The sequence below is a fragment of the Homarus americanus genome, unplaced genomic scaffold (assembly GCF_018991925.1).
Source record: "Homarus americanus isolate GMGI-L3 unplaced genomic scaffold, GMGI_Hamer_2.0 scaffold13495, whole genome shotgun sequence".
In the NCBI taxonomy this organism is placed as follows: Eukaryota; Metazoa; Arthropoda; class Malacostraca; order Decapoda; family Nephropidae; genus Homarus; species Homarus americanus.
Genome location: NW_024727075.1, coordinates 730174 through 754039, shown reverse-complemented (window position 1 = coordinate 754039; position 23866 = coordinate 730174).

The following is a 23866-nucleotide window of genomic DNA, read 5'->3' as shown; positions in this document are numbered from 1 at the left end:
ACACCAAAGAACAGGAGAAAAAAATAAAAACACGAAGGATTAAGAAAAATAGTAAAATATCTGTTTATTTCCTGACTATTATTTTAACTGCCCTATGATCTAAGAAGCGTATAATTTGAGATTTCTCTTCGTCCATCCCCTCTCTATAATTCGTGTCCGGTCCGTAATTTCTTAACCGAAGGAGAAGGAATTCCGATGAAATTTATCCGAAATGTGTATATTGTATCTGCTTTTAAGACGATGCGTTACGTAGTGTCAGACATATTGTAACTGTCAACCAACTATAGCTGTCAACCCCCAGAGCTGTCAGTTCACTTAGAACTGTCAACCCCCTGGTACTGTCAACCCCAAGTAGCTGTCAACCCCAAGTAGCTGTCAACCGCTTAGAACTGTCAACCCCAAGTAACTGTCAATCCCTAGTTCTGTCAATCACCTGTAGCTGTCAACCCCTGGATCTATCAACCCTTCGAACTGTCCACCCCCTATAGCTGTCAATACCGCGAACTGTCCACCCCCAGAGCTGTCAATCACTTGGATCTATCAACCCCCAGAACTGTCAATTACTTGGAACTGTCAACTTTTCAGAGCTGTCAATTCTTAAGAGCTGTCAGCCTTCATCAGACAATAATCCACCTGGGATCTGTGACTTGTCGAGCAGTTTGTGGTTTGCTGATATCTGCGACATTCTGATCAGTGAGTCTCGATTCCTGGGTAGAAAGAAGGGATGCAGACGGTAAGGAAACGAAGAGAATAAAAGGAGGAGAGATAAGGAAGAGAAGAAGAGAAACAGGAGGGGGACGTAGAGAAGAAGAGAAACAGGAAGGGAAGAGAAAGAGGAGAGAAATAGGAAGAGGGGAGTGGAAGAGAGGAGAAACCGAAAGGGGAAGAAGAAAGAAGAGAATAGGAGAAAGAGGAGTGAGGGAAGAGGAAGAAAAGAAAACAGGAAGGAGGGAGTGGAAGAGAAGGAGGTAGAGGAGTGAAGGGAGAGGAAAGAAAAGGAGAGAAACACAAGCGAGGGAAAAGAGAGAGAAGTAGAGAAACAGAAAAGAGAGAGAAAGAAGAGACTAATGGAAACTGGAGTAAGAAGAAAACAGAAAAAATAGAATGAGAGGAACAAGATTAAAAAGGTCATTAAGAAAAAAAAATTCTATACTCAGATGATTGCATAATAAAATGAATAAAGTCTCGTAGATGAATAAAGCAACATAGCCAACTTACAATAGTTTATTCATCCCCTCGTTACACCTTAACCACTTATTGCACGGGCTCCCCTCTGTGGCTGAATAAAGTCGTATGGCATTAACCAAATAAGATACTCAAAGTTACGTCCCCGTAGTGAAGAGGTTAATAGTGTTTAGAGGATCAGGAGTCGTTAGGGAAATCTGACATGGCTAATTATGCAATTCATCTATGATAGACAGACGTACGGATGGTAATTGTGTATTTTCTGTTTTAATGGTTAGTGAGAGGCAGGGAGGAGGGGGGAAGGGAAAGGGAGTTTAAGATAAGAATATTACGTTAAGAATCTTGTCTATACGCTGTACATGTCGCCTTAAGAACAGGGAAGAGGTGATTCATATCTCTCAAGGAAAAAAATATCTGAAATGATGAAGGGAAGGGGAGGTATATATATATTAAAACATAAATAAAAAAAAATCTAGTTCATATTGAAGATCCTGACGCTCGCCTCTGAGGGTAAAAATACAGGTAAAAAAAATTTCACCTATGAGTTGGGGTAGAAGGGGAAGACTGGAGAGAGGTAGGAAGGGCAGGGAGGGTACAAGTAAACAAACATCTTTCACCCCCCTTGTCACCCAAACCTCCTCACCTCCCCTCCACCCCCACGTGTCCATCACAGTACCCGCCGAAAATTTCATACAAACTTATCTCTTCCCGAAAGAAAAAAAAAACATTGATAAAAGAGAGGTAAAAGGGAAAAAAATGTGGGTGGCGGGTGGGTGGATGGGTGGGTAGGGTGGGTGGGGTGGGGAACTTGGCGGGGACATTAAGCTGGAAGGGTGCCATGTCCCCCTAAGATGGATCACTCGCTGAATTCAACTTGAAAACTCTCAGCCGTACCATCATGGACTGATGACTTCCCGGCGAGTGCGAAGCCCCAACGGAAGATAAAGTAGGAGAGATGAGGTTAACGGGGGAAAAAGTAAAGAGGGAGAGGGAGGAGAGATAAGGGATGGAAGTGAGATTGAGGGGGGGAGGGGTGAGAAGGGATGGGGGCGAGTTAGAGGGGTAGGGGAGATAAGGGATAGGAGAGAGAGTAGGAGGGGAGATAAGGGATGAGAGAGAGAGAGAGAGAGAGAGAGAGAGAGAGAGAGAGAGAGGTAATTGGTAAGTTGGTCGCCTGGGGGAAGGAGGTGGTGACTGGTCAGCTGTGTGTGTGTGTCGACTCCTGTCTTACGGACGGAAGCTAAGGTAAGAATTATCTCTAAAGGAGGGAAATGAAAGTTATAATTATCAATAAATGAGGGAAACAAGAAGGAAAACTATCTCAGGGAAGAGAACTACGATAAGACTCGTCTCTCAATGGGAGGGGGGGAGGGATAAGACCTTACCTATATCCCAAGAGAGTAAGATAAATCAGAATTAGGTGCAAGAATGGCAAGGCGAAATGGGAAGGAATTTAAGAAAGCTGTCTTAGATTGAGGCAAGAGGAAACGAGAACCTGCTGGGAAAGACGATATTCCTCCAGGGGTGTTGAGGAAGATAGTATATATTACTTCACCTATTATACTAAATGATATTCCTATTGTTCTGTAATAAACTCCCAAGGATAATAGATATTGATGTCTTATGTTAATATGTCGTGATAGTTTTTAATGGAACTATATTTAGGAAGATAGAACTCGACTGGTATAATAAATGAAGTTTTTTTTTTTGGTCAATTATCTGTCATCATGTGTTAAATAAATATGTTTAGTAAGATAGGTGGTGATAAATGATGTAAATATTTCCTTTATTGTTGTGGAATTTGTAAAGAATAAAAAGGTGTTGAAAATTATTTTAATATTTACTATGAAGAGAAAAAGGTTTTTGCTTAATAATAATTCCTGGAAGTTTTAGGAACAGAAAGAATAAATTATTGTATTAAAATATCTGATCTTAATTAAAAAAGTGATGGAAATGTTTAGAAAAAAGTGTTTAGGAATAGAAGATTACAACTAGTGTTTTATTATTATTATTATTATTGTTGTTATTATTATTATTATTATTATTATTATTATTATTATTATTATTATTATTATTATTATTATTATTTTTCCTTGAGAAGTTTGGCGACGTGTCAATTGACTTGTAGTATGAAATAATATACCTATGTCTTGTACAGTATAACACTCCTACTACACACCGTATATAAGAGACGGGATGGTAAGTGGCGTTACGGAACCGGGAAATGGGAGTCGTATACAAATAAGCGTTATGCAGGAAGGGAAAGACTTGCTCCTCGTCTTGAAGTTAACATTTGTCACGGGTTAACACTTTAATTTACATTGTATATGAGGGAATGTATCATAAATTGGGGTTAAGGAACTTCTACTACAACACCTGCCCCCCCCTCCCCTCCCCTTTCCTTCACCCTCCCCCCCCTCCCCTCCGCCAAAGAAGTGAGAATCTATAATTTATTTCACGAGGAAGTCACGTAGATATATAGATGCTTATAATAGTTACAGTTTTATTCTGAATGTAAACCAACCCAACCCAACCTAACCCAACATCTCTCTTAAACCTCAGAGGATAATTTGTGACGCGTGTCGGCGGAGAGAGATTAATCACGTTGGACAGTCAGCCAGAGAGAGAGAGACAAAAAAATATATACAAGATATTAAGAAATCAGATGAAAAGTTTATACAAAAAAATACTCTGAAATATATCTTAGAAAGGTACATAAAATATCGGTGAAATATATCTAAGAAGGGGTTTTAAAATAGGAGATAAATATATCTTAGAAAAGGAAATAAAATAGGAGCGAAATATATTATAAAAGGGTCATAAAATAGGAGTGAAATATATCTTAAATAGGGTAATAAAATAGTGCCAGTAGAAGAGATAGATATTGTGGAGGGATAATTTTTTTAACACAAATGATGAATTATATATGAAAGAGATGATATATATTCTCTTTGGGATATACGCCTATATTCTTTTTAAATAAATTGTTAAATTATATAGTGTGTGTGTGTGTGTGTGTGTGTGTGTGTGTGTGTGTGAGAGAGAGATCATATAATATTTTTCCTCACCTTAATCGTCTAACATGAGTGAGGACAAGTTGACCTCGATAGAATTGACGGAAATTCTAAACAGTGTGAGGGTGGGGGTGAGGGGGTAGTGGGTAGAGAGTGGGTGGGGGTAGAGAGTGGGTGGGGTAGAGAGGGCTGGTCAGGGGGGAGGTGTGTGGGATATCATCAAATTCATCACGTTTCTGTTTATGATGTGATTAAGTCATTAATATCTTACTAATGATGATTTAGAAATATTACCCTGAATTGCTCTTGTAAATTGTGTAATGTGTACATGAATTTTAATCTGTTTCCCGATTTCATTTACCCTGTGTGTGTGTGTGTGTGTGTGTGTGTGTGTGTGTGTTCTATTTCTCCTTCTCTCTCTCTTTCTGTGTTTGATTTTGTTGAAGGTCTTGGTTCTATTCTTTCTCTGTCCCCTTGAGTCTATCCGCTCTATCCGTTTGGTAACGTGGAGCGGCGAGTCCCTTAGTGATGTACAGTGCTATGGGACTGGTATATGTCTCCCTCCTCCTCCTTCTATTCCTTCTTCTCCTCTTTCTATTCCTTCTTCGTCTCATCCTTCTTTTCCTTCGTCTCATCCTTCTTCTTCTCCTCTTCCTTCTCTTCTTCCTTCTCCTTCTCTTCCTTCTCTTCTTCCTCCTCCTCCTCCTCCTCCTCCTCCTCCTCCTCCTCCTCCCTAGTGCACCTTTCACTATTACTCCTCAATCCTTCCCTCTCACTCTTAACATCTCCCCACTCTACCTCCTCCCACTCTACCTCCTCCCGCTCTACCTCCCCCATTTCGTTTCTCCTCTCTATCCTTTCATCTTCCCCATTCTCCTGGTGTTTTCCCTCCTATCCACCACCGCATCTCTCTCTTCCTTCATCTACTCAGTTACTCTTATTCCCTCTCCCCATTCTCTTTCTGTACCTCTTATTACAAGTTTGGAAGTCGTACAAAATAAAGGGGAAACCTGTATCAGCTCAGGGGCCCAGATTGCCTCCTGTCATGCTATTATGAGTTACAAGGCTTGACACTTAATCTCGCTCACCAACACACAAGGTTACAGACACCAAGAGCGGCTGTTCTTTTCCTAGTTAGTGTGTGTGTGTGTGTGTGTGTGTGTGGTAGAATCTATGTTTAGTCAAAATATTAGAAACCTGCATAGATATACATTAGGTTTATTGATAAGACATTTAAATCCATACGTACAAAGACTGGACGTAATATTTGTCGTGGGAAAAGTACAAATGGATCGTACTTACAGAGGAGAGCGTGGGATGTGTTACCTCAGCTGGTCAGAATGGTAGGCCGGGCGTGCGTGTGTAGAGCAATTAGGTTTGAGAAACTAACTCCCTGTGTCACTACTCACTTGATGGTCGCACCGACCGTGTCCCACCGTACACCTACCGGAGTGTGTTTGTAGATGTCTTTGTGTGCGAACAAATAAGCATACATATCAGTCTTAGGTTAAAGGCAAGCGTACGTTAGTATCATTATATATTAGTGCTCGGATGGAGGGCGTCTACGTGTTTAAGAATGTGTGTTGGTATGTCACGTGAGAACATACATATGCTAATAAGGAAATGCATGAGTATTTTAGTGTGAATGTGTCGTCCGCCTCGGGTTCTTGGCGTCAACAATTAAGTCACAGGAAACAGGTGACTTAGGAGGCATGCCCACCACACCCATAGACTCGGGCAGACAGCCAAGACAGACAGCCAGACAGGACGCAAAAAGGACGGCCATTTAAGTACTTGCGTAGAGCCAAATATAGAGGGAAGGGCGTGACGGGTGACGGCGGCAAGACTGGGGCAGCTCGACACCTGCTCTTCTTGTTCCTACACTGGCCTCGAGGTGACTTAGGGAGGAGGGGATGACAGAGAGAGCGAGATAAAAAGAAAGATAGAGAGAGAGGTTGGTGATGAATGAATTAATGTATATGTGTGTGTGTGTGTGTGTGTGTGTGTGTGTGTGTGTGTGTGTGTGTGTTGTATTCACGTGTCGGCAGGTCAAGGGGGAGGTTCAAGTACTCAGTAACTCACCACAGTTAATAATATTGTATTCTGAAAATCCTACGTCCGAGCATGAAACCTGTGATGGTGACGGCGCCTCTACACTAATCACACCTCTACCTCACACTGGCTTCACTCTACGCTGATCTATTAACTAAGGTCAAACACTTTGGACAAAAATCGAGAAATAAATGAGATTGTTTGGTAAGTTGTCACGATCGCTGACTAGTCTTGTTAGTACTATCAAACAGAGGGTTAATTTAATACTTTTATTTATCATTAATAGTTTAAAGTAAATTTGAGATGTAGACGAATAATTAATGAGTTTATTAAAGAATATTAAAGTGGTCAGAGTAAATATTCACCTCCATTGCAGAAAAATAAATACTTTACATGAGAGCGATATGTTAGTTGTTCCCCCCAGCACAAACACTCGCCAGCAGTGTAAACCTCACCTATTTGCTCATCACAACGCGTTGACTGGGGGCTCCTCACGCCTTGGCAGGTATGAATTTTCAACATGAGTTTAAACTTACAAAATACAACCCTAGGTCTATACCCCCACTAGAGTCCTCAGTTCTGGGTGTAGGGGTGAAGGGGAACCAGTCGTCATTATTTATTAAAACACTTCTGTGTATTCGTCTCGAATTGGTATACTGAAGGCGATGGTGTAGTAGCGGAGAGTAAACACCCAGCACAATGAGCAGTGTATTGGGCGGGTGGTGATAGTGGCGACGGTAGTGATGGTGGCTGGCCTACACCTCCACAACACCCGCCCACACAAACATAGCTCCTACGTTACTTAGCTGTGCCGCTCTACCTTATGATGAGAGGTCGCATTTAGCTTTTGTGTTCCTTAGCTTGTATCAAAGGGCGTCTCCTTATCTCCCACACAAAATAGCTCAGCCGCTGAAGTTTATAACTCATGAATCACGCGACCATGGTTGGGTGTCGCACTTCTGACGTACACGGGTAGTTTAGCTGCTCACAGATCTGATGCTACGTCGACTTTATGGTAGAGTCTCAACATAATTTCAGTGCCATTGTGATTTTTGTTTTGTCCTTATAACTTTATTGAGCCAGTTAGGTGTTCATACATATTCATTATGAGGAAAATTCAACTTACAAAATTGAGAATCATGGTTAAGGTAATTGTCATCACCTGTATTTCTTATAATGATGTCATACTCAGATTAAAACCCCAAAAATGAGAATAAATTTAAAGCTTACTTAGATTATATAGTCCACTCACTATAGACCAATACTGTAATGTTTTGTAATATAGAGCAATATTTCGTCTCACTTTGTAAACCATAAAGGCGATGATGATGATGACGATACTCGCTCCAAAAAGTACCTATCCGATATTGTGTGAGACAATATAACACAATGGGCGAAGGATTTTGACAACACCACCGACACAACGGGAGTCTCAGTGTTCCTTTTGAAAATCATCGACCTCCTTCGTAAAGATAGTTTTGGGAGCGAGTTGTGTCGTGCTGGTCCTGATGTTTGTGGTAATTGTGACGTTATTTTGACAGAGAGAGAGAGAGAGAGCGGAAGAAATATATTTGAGATACAAACAAGTATAATTTCTAAAGATTTTACTCCCTGCTCCCCCCACACGCTCTCCACGCCCCCGCTCTCCCGCCCCCCACGCTCTCCCGCCCCACGCTCCCCCTTCTCCCCGCCCTTCTCCCCATGCCCCCCAAATTCTCACCCCGCCCCCCATGCTCTCTACGCCCTCTGTTCATTTTCCCACCCTTCCCCTCACCATCCCCCCTACACATATCTGCCCTCCCCACACACACCTCCCTGCCCCCCACACACCTCCCTGCCCCACACCTCCCCACTCCTCCCCCGCCCCCCAACTCCTCCAGACGTCCCCCCTCCTTACTCCCCTGCCCCCACACGCTCGTGCCCCACTCCCCCCACGCCCCACTTCCGCCCCCACCACGCCCCCACGCCCCACACGCCCCCACACTCCCGCCCCACACACTCCCCGCCCCGCCCCCTACACGCCCCACCGCATCCCTGCCCCCGCCCCACACCCACGCCCCCACCCCTCCCCACATGGTCGTCCGTCTTGTTAATGTGGGTCTGGAGGAGTGAGGCCGTTTTAGAGCGTCACGACCCACATTATGCACAAGTCATTTCGTAATGTTTCAGATTCTCTAATACAGACTTATGGCCCGTGAGGCACACCCAGCCATCAGCATCGGAGACTACTGCTACTGCTGCTCTGCTCCCTAAACTGTGGAAAATGTATATGTAACACACACACACACACACACACGTATAAAGACATATCTACAGTATTTATATTTATTTATTCATTATTTTTTGTATTCATGTGTGTGTGTGTGTGTGTGTGTGAGAGAGTAGGGGGAAATATGTACGTTTATCCTTTCTCTCTTGTGTACGTTTAATCATATACATGTACACTCACTTTTCATTCATCATATCTTCTTAACCATTAACGAACTGTGATATTATTAGTTTAGATTAATCTCTCGGTTTCATTTACATATTAGTGAAAAGTTAATGGAAGTTAATGGTTGACGTTGGATAAAAAAAAAAGACCTCTGAGATTTCATTCAAGGAACACAAAACGCCAGGTGCCCATTTACCTAATGATTATAGTCATTAGCATTTTTATTTGGAGGGGTGAATAGGCCCGTTCTCGTTACGCCATTGAAGCTATGGTTTGGTAGGGATAGAAGTTGGGATAGGAGGAGTAGAGGGGAGTGGGGATGGTAGGAACTGTCCATAGAGGGGAAATCATCTTAGGAACTGAGTGTAAGGGGGAAGGTGCATTACTTGAGTGTGGAGACGGTGTGGAGTGACCGCAGGGGGAAGGGGGAATTTTGTATAGGGGGATGGGTGGTGACGGTAGGAGGAAAGAAAGCTCTGTATAATGATGGGAAAATGAAACCAACAAATAATAATAATAATAAATTTAATCCCCATAAAATTTCCTGGTAAATGACAGAAACATTATTATATCGATTTATTAATATACTGATCTGAAGTGCTGAGGAAAATACGTAGCAGTGTCTACTTCAGTATATGGGTTCAGTATCTGGACATAAGACAATCCTGATATGAAGAGCGGGTATCATTACGCTAGTTACAGTGTAGGGTATGTGTTACAGTGTATAGGGTATGTGTTACAGTGTAGGGTATGTGTTACAGTGTAGGGTATGTGTTACAGTGTAGGTTATATGTTACAGTGTAGGCAATAGGGTATGTGTTGCACTGTAAGATGGGCTTGTGAGAGTGACAGTATGTGATGTGTGACTTACAGTGTAGAATGTGTGAATTACAGTGTAAGATGTGAGTTACAGTGACTTATAGTGAAGAGTCTTGGGTGGTGATATAAGTGGCATCCTTGTAAGCCTCATGTGAAGGAGTCGAACCCAAGGCCCCGTGTTGGGTAAGTTGAAGCCTAGACGCCTCAGGACCACAGCACCGTGACCTTCCCAGATGATGCCGTTCATTATGGCATTCTCTTTCATCCCTCTCCCCTCACCCAGGTCCTCTCATCCCTCTCTCCTCACCAAGCCTCTCATCCCTCCCCTCATATTTCCTCTCACTCCTCGCTCTGCCACCACTTTCTCTGTGTTTTTCCCTTTCTTTCCCTTTATTTCCCTTTCTTCCCCCTTTTCACCGCTCTCTGTCTCTCCTTTTCTTTTCTTTCCCTTTCTCTCCCTCTTCATTCCTATCACTCCTTCTAATAGGTCCCTCTCTTCCTTTTTCCCCACTCTAGGATTCCCTTCCCCCCCCCTCTTCTACTCTCTCACTTCGTATCTTATCACCCCTTCCTTATCTTCTTCTCATTATCTCTCCTCTCACTTCTCATCGTGTCATTCTCTTCCCCCGACTTTATTCAATGGTAACCCCTCCCTTCCTCCTCCATTCCTTGTTCTCCCCCCTCTCATCTCTCTCTCTCTCTCTCTCTCTCTCTCTCTCTCTCTCTCTCTCTCTCTCTCTCTCTCTCTCTCTCTTTCTCTCTCTCTCTTTCTCTTTCTCTCTCTCGACTTGCTACTGCTGGTGGTGATGGGTGGAGGTGGCGGCGTTGGAGAGATAGTGGCAGAGGTGGTGGTGGTGGTGAGGGTAATTAGGGGTCATTGTAGGGAAAGGTTATAAAAAAAATGGTAAAAAAAAAGTGTTGGGTATGAATCAATTTGTCTGGACTAGCAACAGCAGCAGCAGCAGCAATTGAGATTTTTTTCCCTCCTCTAAGCTTTTCTGTTCATTTACTTGGGTTACTTAAGCGAGGATGCCATGAGAAAAGCTCAAAGGTGAGAGAGATAAGTAGTGGTGATATGAGGGTAGGGTGCTTCTAGCCACGCCCACATCCTGCTACTTTATCCAATCATCTCAACACCAGCTTTCATAATTTTTTTTCTTCTATTTTCTGTCTAAGGAGTATTTTTATCCTGTTATTTTTCTTTTTTTTCTTTCTTTCTTTCCTTCTTCCCTTCTTGCTTCTGTCTTCTTCTTTCCTTTTTCCTTCTGTTTTCTTTTTATTTCCGTCTTGTTTCCGTCTCCTTCTTTCCTTCTGTTTTGTTCTTCTTCCTTCTGTCTTTTACTTTCCTTCTTTCTTTATTCATGCTTATTCCCCAATGGTTTCTTCTCTTCTTCTTATCCCCCAATTATTCTTTCTTTTATTTTCTTAGTTACTTTGATTTTCCTTTTTGTGTTGTTTATTTTCTCATTATACTCTACCGTCTCGTCCCTATATTCTTGAACCATATCCTCTCCCTCTTAGGCTACGGTCTAGATGCTCATCATATTGTCCCTTGGTTCGAGTTGTCGTTACCGTGCTTCAAAATATCTGTCGTCGTTTTTGTCACTTAACGCTTCGTAAAGTGGGATCGTCGTGGATGATAGGCCGTTGTGGATTGAAGTTCGTTGTGGGTGGCAGTCGTTGTGGGTGGTAGTCATCGTGGATGGGGTCGTCGTGGGTGGTAGTCGTTAGCCGTTGTGGATTGGGGGTCTTCATGGGTGGAGGGTCGTAATTAGGCGTCGTTTAAGGTGGGGGGTCGTCATGAGTGAGAGGTATTATGGGTGGTAGTGAGTTCGAGTCGTTGGAGGTAAGTCAGAGAAGTCTTCCTTTAGCTGGTGAAGTGTTTTGGCGGGAGGGTAGTAGTAACGGGTCGCCCTCCTGGTGGTGGTGTCCCCGGGCACAGAGTGACTGATGGATGTAGACGAGAATCTGTCGCGGCGCGGATCATTGCCATCACCAACGAGATTGTTGAGGCGGACTATAAAAAAAGAAACTAGTTGAAAAAGAAAGTGTATAGAGATATGTTAAGAGACGCCTGGTGGAACGTCTGTGTGTGTGCAGCGCTGGTAGACTCGTCGAGGAGAGGTTTTTGCCATAGTTGAGTCGGTACTGCCTTGCTGGAGTAATGTTTATGGCTCTGATAAGTAGCTGTCATAAGAAGAAATATGACCTCGTTCTTTGTATCTCATGTTGATGTATATGTATGTTTATATGATGAGACGTGTGTGCTATCTATAGTAGATCAAAGTTACGTAATAAGGAAGTTTGTCTTTGATTTAAGAAACTAATAAAAACACAAGTGACAATATTGAGTGAGTCAGGTGTAGCCGCCCTCAACACGTGAGATTGTCAAGGTTAAAAAAAATGAGTTTCTCTTTAGGCCAAGACCAGAAGGCCGGGGAGTCTGGGTCAAGGTAGACGCTCCAGGCTCTGAAAAACTAGACCTACGCATTTTTTTGTTAAGGGAGTAGGGGGGGGGGAGTCTATCACAACAACTGTATTATCCCGTTTTTGTTCACGTTATTTGATGGGCGACAGGTCAGTGTCCGCCCGTCAGGCAGCCTGGGGGGGAGGAGGTCCCCTTTATTACAAGTTATTAGGTGTTGGAGCTGACAAGTGACCAAGTCTAATGTTCATGAAGTATATAGCGATTGATGTTCTCTCGGTTTGTTATGACAGCCCCTAGAGCTGCTCTGTTTTTGTAGTCAGACAAAGTTCAAGGTTTAACTTTGACAACGGTCACACACGGCGTGAGTTGACACCTCGCTCGAGTACTGTACACTGTAATGTGTGTAGTAGTAATGATGACCATTCGTGTTGCTCTATTATAATTGAGATTTTTTCAGTATCACCTGAAATTATCGACAGACGTAATAGGTTCCGCCATTACTGTTATTAACCCTTTAGAGGACAGGAGTTTCTCTCGGCTGAATAAAATCGACTGGCGTTAGCCAGAATAAAATACCCAAGTTTGAAGCTTCCCTCTAATGGGTTAATACTTATGTACTATACACTCACAATACACATATACAAACCATTAATATGTAGATAGTCATTGATACACACAAACACAGCCACATAGTTAAACACAAACTAAAGAAACATTCATGTGTAGGCCTGGTGTTAGTACGGAGGGAGTGAGCAGACCAATTTGCAGCAGTCAGGTCCATGTCTAGCACCTCATGAGAGGCCCTCAAGCGCCCTCACCCCACACACTCTGCGCCCCTCGGGTGGGGGGGGGGGAGACAGAGTAGGACGTCCAGACCACAAGACCCGCCACATTTTTTTCCCGTATGCTTCACCGTAATCATGCGTGTGGAGTCTCGCCCGATGGATTTTTTTCCCCGTTTGTACCCGGTGTTTTTCCCGCGTGTTACATCGACACCGGAGACTCGTAGGTTGATAGAGCTCAAAGGCTTCTAGACTTGTATAACGGGGTAATTTATCCAGCGGGACGTGTAGGCGAGGCTGGTGTTACCAGGCGGCCGGTGTGCTATTCTGCGTTGCCCACTTATTACGGCAGTCACTAGACGCTCCTCAATTATTACGCCACTGACTAGACGCTTCTTCTTCTTCTTTTTTTTTCGTGATGTTTGTCGTCTGTTGCTTTTCACCGGGAGTATTCAGGTGTGGGATGATCAGTGCGTCGGCCCCAGTACGGCCACCACTTAAAAGAGTTGGTGGTTATGTCCCCGAGTTCATTAATACCCCTTTTCACCAGGGGTTATTTAGCTGTTAGTGTGGATGACGGGGATAAAGACATGAGGGTGTCAGGGTATATGGTGGCACGGTTGATGACAGCCAAGGTGTGGTGGCACTTGATGGTAGACCTGTGGCACTGGCGGATCGTAGAGGAGCTATTAAGTAGTGCGGCTATACATGAAGACGAGTTTAAAGACAGTGATACTAAGTGATGGCTGGACTTATGGTAGAGTGAGTGGAGCTTTATCGTGGCAAATAAAAAAAAATTGAAGTTCTTGAAAAATTCCAAATGTAATTATTCCTTTCTGATAGCATGCATGTAACACCCTATCATGTGTTCCTGGGTGTACTATCATGCATCCCTGGATGAACTAATCTACCATGTGTCCTTGGGTGTACTAACCTATCATGTGTCCTTGAGTATAATTGTCCCATAACCTCGGATTCAGCTCCTTGCCACTTGTGCTGGAACAAATATTTCCTATCATGTTAGTGTTAATTTAGAGGTGAAGTAAAGTGTACTGGAGAGAGATTGGAGTTATGTTGGTGAGAGAGAGAGAGAGAGAGAGAGAGAGAGAGAGAGAGAGAGAGAGAGAGATGAGAAAATTGGTCAAATATATACAAACTCTTCCTGTACCCTACATAAACACACATTTTCTCCTTCAGTGAGTGAGTCAGTCAGTTCCCAAGTTAAAAATACAGTAAAGCTAAACTTATATCAATACTGTAATCATCAAAGGTAAATATACTAATTAATCATAAGGATGAAATACCTTTTGACGTGTAAATTATTTGATAACCATTCTTAAAGCTATGAGTAAATAATCCTTGGTATTTTTGGGGGTGATTATTATTCATTAGTTAAATTATTAATCAGATGTTCTTGCTCGATATGAATAAGATTTAATTTTGCATTGTTATTCACTTTCATGATTTTTTACATTGGACTTGGGACATTTTTGGGTGCGTGTGGTTAGGTTGGTGTTCGTGGTAGTTGTGGTTGGTGGTGGTCGTGGATGGTGGTGGTGGTGGTCGTAGTAGGTGGTGGTAGTTGGAGGATGATGGTGGTAGTGGGTGGTGGTAGTTGGAGGATGATGGTGGTAGTAGGAGTGGTGGAGGGTAGTGGTTGTTTCTGACAATATCTCTACCTCTTCTTCCTCCTTTATATATGCTCTCTGATCACCACTTCTACTACCACAACCACCACCATTCTTGCCAATCCCTCCCACCATCCCCTCCTCCACCACCACCTCCACCATCACCACCCACCGCTACCACCACCACAACCCACCCACCCATGTATTTTTTTTTCTTTACTTATTTGACATGCATAATCCGACTCGCAGGTTCCCAGAGCATCCAGTCTTGACATGACACAGAGGAGGTGCAGCGGCCCGCGTGTGACCCCAGGGAACTTATATAATAAATTTCTATGCTAAAATATCTGATTTTTTTTTCGTGTGATTTTTTTTTTGCTGCGGTGATGAAATAATATCGTATGTAATGTTTGGTTAGGTTAAGTTAGGTTAAGTTTTGGTTAAGATTAGGTTAAGTTAGGTTAGGTTAGGTTGATGATAGGCAGTATAGGTTAATAATTGTTATTATTATCCCAAACTGAGCTGTGTATTCCCTCCTCAGGTCACGTGTATTGATCAGTCAGTTCTCACAACAAGACCATCTTACTCCCTGACGCTTGGGAGAGATGGGGGGCCTAGAGACTCAAGCAGAAACTATTACATGTTTTATAAATAACATGAACTATACGCCGCGGGTCCTGACATACACGTGTGTGTTATATCTTTCTTGTGGAGGCAATTTAAAGATTACCGCTGCAGGATTATAATTATATATTTTACAGCTGTCAATCATAGTTTCCAATTACGAAACCCGATGAGATGATTTTTATAAATATATTTTTTGTTTACTCACGCCGACAATACCACGTGAGTAGTGTGGTCAGGTGTGTCAGGTGTGGTCAGGTGCGTCAGTTGTGGTCAGGTGCGTGAGGTATGTCTGTATCCAAGACCGGAGAGGCATTTAGCGTTCATGCAAGACGTAATATATTCACCCTGCCAATCTCTTACAATTGTGTTATCTACATAAAAAAGCCATAAATCAAGGTCACAGTATCCAGAAACGCACTACACGGCGTAATTTGAAACTTATGGTGAGTCTACATTTTTTATTTTATTTTTTTTTATTATTACTAATCAGTGAACTAGTCTACTTGTCTTTGATTGGTGAGATACCTGCCTTAACCTTACCGGTAATGTATTAGTTAAAATCACACATCATTTACCTTTACCTGTCAGGGAGTAGATTAAACACCTGCACATTATTTTTTTTTAATTAACATTGAATTTTTGAGTGGAATGTTTTTATTTATTATTATTTACTAACCATCTCAACTTTACTGAATTATATATCCATGACTGTCACTCTCCATTAAAAGATCTTCATTTCTTTATACTTTCTATATATATTTAGAATTTTATTTTATTTTAGTTCGTGGTTGATGAAATTTATGATAGTCGAGGGTTAAGATTGGTTCCTCGTTTTCTATCATGACTTCTCCTTTACGCCGCCGATGACTATATGAATTATAATGTCGTCTTGTCGCTCGTATCACTAAGCCGGGAGCAGGAGGTAGTGTGTGTGTGTGTGTGTGTGTGTGTGTGTGTGTGTGTGTGTGTAATGACTAATGACTGACAATAATGACGGAGATTGAATGTAATAATAATAATAATAATAATAATAATAAATTAATTCTCAAGATCTGTCACCGCATTCCATGACTTACTTACCATGATGAATACTGTAGTAAAAGGAATGTGTGTGGGTGTGGCATCAGTGTGTGTGTGTGAGTCTTTTGTGTTTGCGTGTGGGTATGGCTAGGCCTCATAGTAATGTGGAAAGCCAGGCAGCACAGCACTAGGATCAGCCAGGAAGCGTCGCAACAAACCTTACTGTTAATCTTATTTCAAAGAAGGAAGTACACTGGACAGCCATCTTGCATTGGGTGCCAGGGAGGAGCTCCACCTTCAAAGTATATTTTTCCCTTCATCTTTTTTTCCTTTATATTTTTTCCTTCATCTATTTTCCCTTCATCTTTTTTTCCTTCATCTATTTTCCCTTCATCTTTTTTCCTTCATCTATTTTCCCTTCATCTTTTTTCCTTCATCTTTTTTCCTTCATCTATTTTTCCCTCATCTGTTTGGCTTGTGTTTGTAAGGGTTGTCTTTTTGTTGTCTCCGTCTACTGCTGCAGCGCGTCCGTCAGCGTGACCTGCGACAGCCTCATACGGGTCGTTATTTTGTGATTTAAGTGTTTTGGGTGATAAGGGTGACGTTTGTACTACCATGAATGATTGTCATACATACATACATACATACATACATACATACATACATACATACTCACTCACTCACTCACTCACTCACTCACTCACTCCCTCACTCACACACAGCCTTTTTAATTAATTACTTTTTATCCACTGAATACAAGTTCAAGTTTATCCATCACATACCCCACAACAAAGGTAATCATGACAACCTGCCATAATAGCAATACTAACAACAACAATAGACCCGGGTTATATATGGTTTCTTAGTACACCCTCCCGCCTATAGATGTAACCTCACTCTCCTTTATTGACTCTCCTGTGATAACTCAGAACTCTGCCTTGTATACACACTGTGCTGACGCGCCTGGGTGATTCCTATTGCTATGTAGTGTTGGTTTTGTCAGTGAATTTGTATTGATATTTTCACCTTTCTCATCTTCCCTATCGTAACCTAATTTAAACTAATTTACCCTAGTAGCCTTAGGGTGTTTAATTATCAGGTGTAATAAGCTGGGGGATTATTCTTCAGGTGAGAGAGAGAGAGAGAGAGAGAGAGAGAGAGAGAGTCTGTGTGTTCCTCTCTCTATACCTCGACATTATTTATCACTCGCACTTACTCCTTCACTTACTCACCTCATCACTCTGCACAATACCCTTCACCAGTCCTACATCACTCCTACTTACGCTGAGGAAACGATGTACAGGTAATCTTGCTGAGAGAGTACAGGTGGTCTGCTGGGAGTGGGGGGGGAGCGTTGTTGTTACCCCTCGTGGTTGTCAGCGACGTGATTGGTGGCAGCTCGGACACACACACACACACACACACACACACATTACATCTAATTTCTCTGCCACCCAAACATCATCTGTACTTAGTGCCACCCACACAGCCACCCAGACATCACGTTCACACTACAGTACCTCCTACACAAGACATGCCGCCCACAGCCGCCCACATCGCTGCCGCCCCGAAGAGCAACACCAGTGAGAGATTGACAGGTTCGATAAGAGGGAGAATATATGAGGTTATCACCAATTTACTCCCTCTCCTTCCCTTACTTCCTCTCCTTCCCTTACTCTCTCTCCTTCCCTATTCCTTCCCCCCAACCCTTTTTCTTTCATCCTCTCTATCCATTCCCTCCTTCCTTTTTCCTTTCACACTCCCGATCCCCTCCCTCTTCCCTTCCTTCCTCTTCCTTTTATCCTCCCTCCTCCTTTCTTCCTCCTTTCTCTCTTCTTCTCCCCCTTTCCCCCTCTTTCTTTCCCTCCTTCCTTTTTCCCTTCCTCTTCTTTTCCTAACTTGGAGACTTTTTGTGGCACGGGATTATGTGAGTTATGAGGGATTGTGAAGTGATGAAGGAGGATTGTGGAAGTGATGAAGGAGGATTGTGGAAGTGATGAGGGTTTGTGGTAGTAATTAGGGATTGTAGGAGTAACGAGGGATTGTGGGAGTGATGAAGAATTGTGTGAATAATGAAGGACTGTGAGTGTGGTTATGGTTTTGCAGGAATAGGGAGGGATTGTGGGAGATTTTATGTGATTGTGGGAGTGTTGTTACAGTATTATACACGTTATGTGTGTGTGTGTGTGTGTGTGTGTGTGTCTGTGTGTTTGTTATGTTTTTAGTGTGTGTATTTTATCCTTTACTTCTCTTGGCGATGAACTTTATTATTAGTGATACATGTGGCGAGGAAATGCTTCTGTCGTGTACTAATGTAAGAAAAAAATATAATCCCGGTTGACTGTTTGATTATATAAGATGTTTAATTATACTGTTGGTCATGTTCACGATGATTAAGGTCATTATAGATGGTAATGGCCTCGTAGACACCACTAAACGCTGCCACTAATAACGAGCGCTATACAAACTTTAGCGGGTGTGATGAATCTGTCAGCCACCAACTCTTATATCGTTCAACTTCAAAGAAAGTCTTCAACAAAAACACTCAAGGTGCAAATAAAGTGTTTCGCGTCTTGTTTTTGCGCGTGTGGGTCGAGAGGATGGGTTGTGCGGGTGGGTGAGGATCGCTTAACACACTACTACTTCATGTCACCTGGACGCCTCGCCCATAATACACATGTGAAGGGGTTAGGTGTCCACGCACGGCTGCCCAGGTACTACGGCATCATTATGGTCGTTGTCACCTGTGCTCCCGGGGGCGTGGTGAGACAGTATCCTTGGCTGGGTGGTGAGACAATATCGTGGCCGCAACACACAGCCGCCGCCACTCGTTGAAATACATGAGGTGACCAAGCCATAAAGAAGGAGTACAGGGGGAGGGGGAGGGGAGTCATAGGAGATAGTCTTGAGTGATAACCCGGGCGGCCAGATAAGAAAGGTATGGTGGGAGTGGAAGTTTACGGTGGCGGTGCGGAAGTGGCACTGCATGACCGATTATGGCAACAAACGGGTGTGTGAAGGAGGGGGGGAGGCGGCAGAAGTCATAGATGAACGGTGATAGGCACCCACCACCTCCCTCCCTGCCACATTATTCTCCCTTGCTCCTCTTTGCTAGTCCCCCTCCCACACTACACGCCACCCTCTTGTAGAAGCAATGCCAAAATAAATTTATTAGCTGTTGATCTTCTTTTAGTATATGTGGGAAGAAAACGACGGTATATTATATATATATATATATATATATATATATATATATATATATATATATATATATATATATATATATATATATATATATATGTATATATATATATATATATATATATATATATATATATATATATATATATATATATATATATATATATATATATATATATATATATATATATATATATATATATATATATAAAATGTGTGTGAGTTAATATGTATCCTTTGTGTGTTTGTTTTAACTTTTTACTCGTATTTGAAAAAAAAAATATTTATTTATTTATTCATGAAACTTATTCACTGTTAAGTCTGTGAACTTGTTCGATATATAAATTTCAAAAGAAAAGACGAATAATTTTTGGGGACATCAAAAGATGTTTGATTATATTAATATATAGTGTAAGCAACACACCACATATCCGGCCATCAATAAAAAGTAGGTCGCTCTCCGGGGAGGAAAAAATAGGTCGAGAGCCGAGGTAGAGTGAAGGGGTGAGGGAGATGCCAAGAAGCCACATTGGCACTAGGTAGGTGAAGGTGGCACCCCGGGAAAGTTATGGCACTCACCCCCCACCAACCCACCTCCTCCCCTCCTCCTCATCCTTACTACTGCCTCTCACACACACATCAGGAGAGGGGTCAGCACTAACCTGGTGTGTGTGGGTCAGGAGGATGGCACCTCATGACCGGAGGCGACCCAGACACCCAGGTACTGCTACTAATGGGAACCTTCGTCAAAATAGGAAGAGACGGGGAGGAGGAGGCGGCACCCTTTTTGTCCACTTTTCTCTCCTTTGCTGCTCCTACTTTATCTCACCTCCTCTTATTAATCTCCCTTATACCCTCTTCTGTATAATCCTAATCCAAGTTCATCGTAATCCTTCTTGCCTCCTAATTCACCCCATCCACACCGCTTACACTTGTCTTCATGCATGCCTCTGTTAACAATTGTAACATGTTATTTGCTTTGGTTTTCTATCCATCCTATCACAGGTCTGGATAACTCAATTAGTTTCTTAACATATTATCAAGAAACCTCAAATACCTATTCATATAGCTGTAGAGACCACCATTTATCCCTACCCATAGCCTTAGAGAACACTGTATGGTCTTAACTAAACATTCATAGAGAACTCCATCGTATTTTCCACGCCCCATTGCCTCGAAACTGTCCCTCTGCCCACTCCTAGTCCCCCCCTCCCTCCCTCCCTCCTTCCCCTCCCCTCTTCCCCTCCCTATCCTCCTCCTATCCCCTCCCCCACCACATCTTCGCGCCCTTTCTTGCCTCCTGTCACTCACCCCCAGTCCCCTTGTGCTGCGCCGATCTGTAGTCCAACACTTTCCCCGTCCCTTCACTGTGACTTCCCCTCCCCCTTTCTTCCTTCCCTACATCACCATTTCTCTCTCACTCTCACACACATATCTCCTACATCTCTCCTTTTTCTCCCTCTATATTTCTCTCTATCTCTTATTCGTGTTTGCCTACTACATATGACTCTCATTGTCCACCACACCTTTGTATTTCCCCCGCTCTTGCCCTGCTCTTGCACCGCTCTTGCCCCCTACATCTTTTCCTCTCCTGTCCCAATAATTATATCTTCCTCTCCCCAACAACCTTTACTCTCTCCTAGATTTATATAACTCTTCTTCCTTCCCCCTACAGCTCTCTCTTCCCCCTACAACTCTTCCTTCCCCCTACAACTCTTCCTTCCTCCTACACCCCTACAACTCTCTCTGTCCCTTAGATATCTCCCTACCCACCCCTCCTACACCCTCTACAGTACATATCCTTCCCTGCCTCCTCCTATCCTATCTCCTCTTCTCCCTCCTTCTCTTTTACATCTTGGGAGGGTTGGGTAGGGCAAGGCAAGGCAAGGCATCAGATGAATCCATTGAAAGGCAACATTCCGGGCTCGGAGGGCCATCTTGGCACTGGCACTAATTGCATGAGGAATTACGATGCTATCTCACCTTTTTCTCACCTCATCGTTTTCTTACGTGAAGCTAAAACGGAGAGAGAGAGAAATACCGAAGGCGTGGGTGTGTGTGTGTGTTTGTGTTTTGCATGTGTGCTGATGTGTGTTTGTGTGTGGGCGTGGGAATTTGTTTCTGAAGGTGGGTATGGGCGTGGGTAGGAATACAAGTAGAGATATGAATGAGAGGGTGAATATTGGTCTCTAGTGTGGGCCTTGGGAGGGTGGGTGAAGATGTTGGCATGGGTAGCAGTTTTAGGTATTGGTTTGGGCAAGGATGTGGGCGTTGGAAGCGAGTGTGTGGGCGTAGGTTTGAACGTCAGCGGTGGTGTTTGTTTTATAATGGGTGCGAATGGGTGTGGTGGACATGAGGTAAGAATAGTTTTTATACTAGGCGTGGGCGTGAGAGCTTGGTCGTGGGCGTTTATGTTGATGTGAACAGATATAGGAGACGTGGTGAGGCGTTGGTTTAGTCACAGGGATTAGACACTACCTCTGAGAGCAGCCCCCATACCATCCTTAAGGGAAGCACCATACCATTAGCATACCACACACACACACACCCCTATACCATCATTAGAGGAGCACCATACTGTCATCATGCCACCATCAACACCACCATCTCTTACTAGTCACCAGCACTATGGCTATGGTCCCAGCCTCTTTGAGACGTTGCCAAGATACTCTCTCTCATCATCTATGTTGAGAGAGAGAGAGAGAGAGAGAGAGAGAGAGAGAGAGAGAGAGAGAGAGAAGTAGAAGATAGATGAAGATAGATGAAGATAAAGTGGGAAGAAGAGGGAATTAATGAGCGAATAAAGAAGAAGGAAGTATTCGTTACTTATATGAACAAAATAAACAAAACATTCTCTCTCACTCTCTCTCTCTCTCTCTCTCTCTCTCTCTCTCTCTCTCTCTCTCTCTCTCTCTCGGTGAGGTTTACGTAATGTCTTGGTGGAAGTGACAGTCACAGCACTTTATTGCTGTTGGTCTCGGTGGACGGGCTGGCTGGCCGGAGCATAAGGCTGGAATATGATCAGATTGGAGCATAAATCAGGCTTTGACTATTGATACGGCTTAAGTATGATGAAACTGGAGTATGAGCACGCTTGAATATAAATACGTTAGATCATGGTGAAGCTGGAGCATTAACAGGTTAGATCATGGTGTGGCTGGAGCATTAACGGGTTAGATCATGGTGAAGCTGGATCATTAACATGTTAGATCATGGTGAAGCTGGAGCATTAACAGGTTAGATCATGGTGTGGCTGGAGCATTAACGGGTTAGATCATGGCGAAGCTGGAGCATTAACAGGTTAGATCATGGTGTGGCTGGAGCATTAACGGGTTAGATCATGGTGAAGCTGGAGCATTAACAGGTTAGATCATGGTGAAGCTGGATCATTAACATGTTAGATCATGGTGAAGCTGGAGCATTAACATGTTAGATCATGGTGAAGCTGGATCATTAAATGTTAGATCATGGTGAAGCTGGAGCATTAACATGTTAGATCATGGTGTGGCTGGAGCATTAACGGGTTAGATCATGGTGAAGCTGGAGCATTAACAGGTTAGATCATGGTGAAGCTGGATCATTAACATGTTAGATCATGGTGAAGCTGGAGCATTAACATGTTAGTTCATGGTGAAGCTGGAACATTAACATGTTAGATCATGGTGAAGCTGGAGCATTAACATGTTAGATCATGGTGAAGCTGGAGCATTAACATGTTACATCATACCATGGAACAGACTCCGGTAAGGGTCATGATAATATGTTAGATAGGGAAAACAGTGACCACAGCCTTGAAGGTGTTGGACAGTGGCTCCTCGTGTGTGTGTGTGTGTGTGTGTGTGTGTGTGAGAGCCATGACCGCCGCCAGGTAACAAGTGAGCCAGATGTGTCGCGCCCTTACTGTGAAGACCCTCTAGACTAAAGCATCGGGTAGTGTCAGGTAAAAGATCATAGTCTCAGTTCCTTGTAGACGATGACCTTTCCTCCTGAGGCTATTGTGTCATTCCCCCTCTCCTCCCTTCCCCCTCCTTCCCCATCTTCCCCTCTTTCCCCCTCTACCCCCCCCTCCACTAAGGTCTCTAGATTGGGACAAGTAAGGGGGTAAATACAAGTATACTAAGCTAATTAGATTTTTATTGTCAGGTGTCTGTATATAAATCTCGTAAGACTGCCGTAAACTCTTGCAGGTATCCCTACACTGGTGAGGTAATGTACTACTGTGTTCCATTGTAAGGTTGAGGTTTATTTTTGCTCACCCTCAAAAACAGATTTATGAATGAGGGAAGAAAGAGGTTTTTGTGTACGTGTGGTTGTCTGTCCGTTTTTTGGGGTAGTTTTAAAGGGAGAGGAGGAGTAGGAGGGGAGGGGGAGGGGGATGCACGTGGCAGTACCGATACACAAGAGCCGTCTGAGTTACTCCCTTCGTTGTCGTTCTATATTTAAGCTGAATATTCCTGTAGAATTGTAGAGGGGAGAAGAATATTAATTTGAGGATGTTAGGTATCTGAAGACTGTGTTGGCATGCGGGTAGGGTGAGAAAGAAAGACGCGTGCAGGGCGGGAGAGATGGTAAGGAGGGGTAGTGAGGAGGGATTTCTACTGGCGTGAAGTATACTGTATATATCCTTATCGTCTTAGTGTTTTTTGGGGGGTTTATATCTCGTAAAGTATGAGGGG